Genomic DNA, 2,696 nt, shown 5'->3' on the forward strand with positions numbered 1-2,696 from the left:
TTCATCAGCTATTCACCTCAAACCCCCAAACTGATGGCTGGAACTTGCGCCTGAACTTGATGATTGGATAACCAAGGGTTTTCGGAGGAGGCACTTAGGCTTATCAGTTTTAGGATGGAAGAATTTAGCCTTTGCAGGTACAGGAAAGGGAATCTGTGTCTTTCTGCCTCCAAGAAAAACTACTGTAGATAGGTGTGTCTTTACTGCCCTCACCTGGTGAAAAGTGGGGACTAGTGGGAGGAGGAAAAATGAAAAAAAATGTAAATAATGTTCACCCCTATCGGAATTATTTAAAGATCAATACCTTTACCCTCACTGGCCTTGAAAGTTACTTGCAGTCCTGAACAGTTATGAATACAAGTGAGATGAGCGGTCTACACGTGTATTTTTAATGTTCCCTAAAATACCCTCATTTCACCAGTGCGTCAAAGTCCCTGTCCTCTCTATGGTAAGGCATTTATACAAATGACATGTTTAAGTTTATAATTGTTACAAGAGATGAAGGAAATCCTTGGGTGCTTCCAATTATTATCTGCCTTTCTAAAATTAGAGAGATGCTGGGTTTAAAATTTGTCATTTAAGATCCCCTGGGGAATTAAAACAATAATTTCTCCTTAGAAGAGGAAATTTGATGTTACTAGTTTTTAAAATAAACATTTTATAACTATTGACTATAGAACATTAATGGAATGTAAACGTTATCGTGAGAGCTCTAAGAACTAGGCAAAATATAGAACTTGATCATTGATAATTATCAACATTCCATAGTTCTCCATAAACTTCTATGTGCTAGTATGTTCTTGAAATACAATGAGTAAAAAAATACATTGGTTTTTCTGCAGGCAGATCAATGGTATAGTGAATTTTCTGTTTCCTTCCATGAAGCTTTGATGGGCTTCATTACATGTAGTCCTCCAAGTATATAACTACCCCCCAAAAACAATCAGACTGAGTCAAAAACCACTGAAAACATCAACTGAGTATTCAGAGTTGGGTATCAAATATTTAAGAACTATGCAATACAGGAAATCTTACAGAGAACAGGTCCAAGGCTTATTTACCCAGTGTTCACTACTTACCAGCGCAAAGCGATTGTCAACAGCAAGCTTGGATTCCAACAATTGCTGAACATGTCTTAGACACCTGTGAACACCGGGTCTTAGAGATTTTACTTGAAGGCCTGTCCAACCCACCCACTCTCATTCTCATGCAAGACAGAGACTTAACCAGAAGCAAAATGATATTCCTCTGCTCTGTTTCTAAGGACATGGCTTTCAATCTGTTGCTCTTCCTTGTGGACTTCAATCTGTTTAATAATTGCATGGTTCATCAGATTTTTAATGAGAAAAGGAAGAAAATTATGTTCTCTGCAATTACTTAATCTAGAAAGGATGCGCCAGGTGTGCAAATGAGCTCAAGGATATATACACAAACACACATAACAGTTGAGTATCTAAAGCATCAGTATCTTTGCTTGCTTTATTACTTCTAAAAATATAGTGTAGTATAGCTATTCTGGCCTCTCTTTACAGAGTAACACAGTAAAATTTAGAATTCAGATATAATTATTTTAAGGGCAGTGCTAAATTCAGACTGAGAATTGCTGGCTCATACATCTAAAGTCAGAACAGTTTAAAACACTCACATTTATCCATCATAAGGCATGCAGAACTTTGGGACTACAATATACTTATTTAAAAACACTGAGCCAAAAAGAAAAAGTACATATTGCTTACATACTATTTCAAGTTTCCTTTCCTGAACTGAATCACGGTAAATGCCTCAACACAGCCTGTGCAAATAACAAGCTAAGCTTTGGTATTTCTTGACAAATGACTCCTGTTGCTTTAGGGAATTTATTGACCTCAACAGAGCCCAGCCCGATCGTCAGGCTATATTCACTAATTCTGTGCATTCCAGCAATCTGTATTTTCAGTAGCAACTGCATCACAGGACTCAGAGAAAATAAATCACTGTACTAAGATGAACACAAACAGAAAAGTTTTAAAGTGCTACAAGGAAGCCAAGCGATTGTCTATCTATTCACCCAATTTAAAAATATTCTACATAGATTTTGTCAAGAACTAAAATACTCTATGACAGCCCCCTGTTTCTTCAAGGAAATTTCAAGATACTTGGTTGTTTTGCTGGGCCCAGATGTCAATGAACAGAATGGTCAAGATTTAAAAGAAATATTCCTGTAAAAGGATTATGGTCAAAGCAGGCCCTTTCCTTCCCTTCTTTGCCTCCCTCAGCTCTCTGTAACATTCCTTCAGATCAGTGGTTCTAATTTTCGTGTGCATAGCCATAGCCACTTAGGGTACTCATTTAAGACAGATTCTGTAGCCCAACACCCTGATGTCAGTCTGGGGTGGAGCCCAAGAATTCACCTTTGCCAAACACCCCCAGGTGATCCTAATACAGGTGATCTGGGCTGTTCTCTGAGAAAGTTTTAAAGATCAGTTCTTCCTCCTCAGGTCACATAAATTACATGGCCCATTATTTTCTTTATAAATATGAATCCTCATGAAGATGATTTCCTCAAGTGCATAATTCTTTTGGCTCACTTCCTCTCAGTTGGCCTGTCACCAAGGAAATCACCAGAATTCAAGAAATGATCAATATTGCAAATAGTGCAGATTTAGTCATGACTAGTGTACTCAAAAAAAAAAAAAAAAAAAAAGCTCAACAGTATG

This window comes from Manis pentadactyla, chromosome 3, assembly GCF_030020395.1.
Source record: "Manis pentadactyla isolate mManPen7 chromosome 3, mManPen7.hap1, whole genome shotgun sequence".
Taxonomy (NCBI): Eukaryota; Metazoa; Chordata; class Mammalia; order Pholidota; family Manidae; genus Manis; species Manis pentadactyla.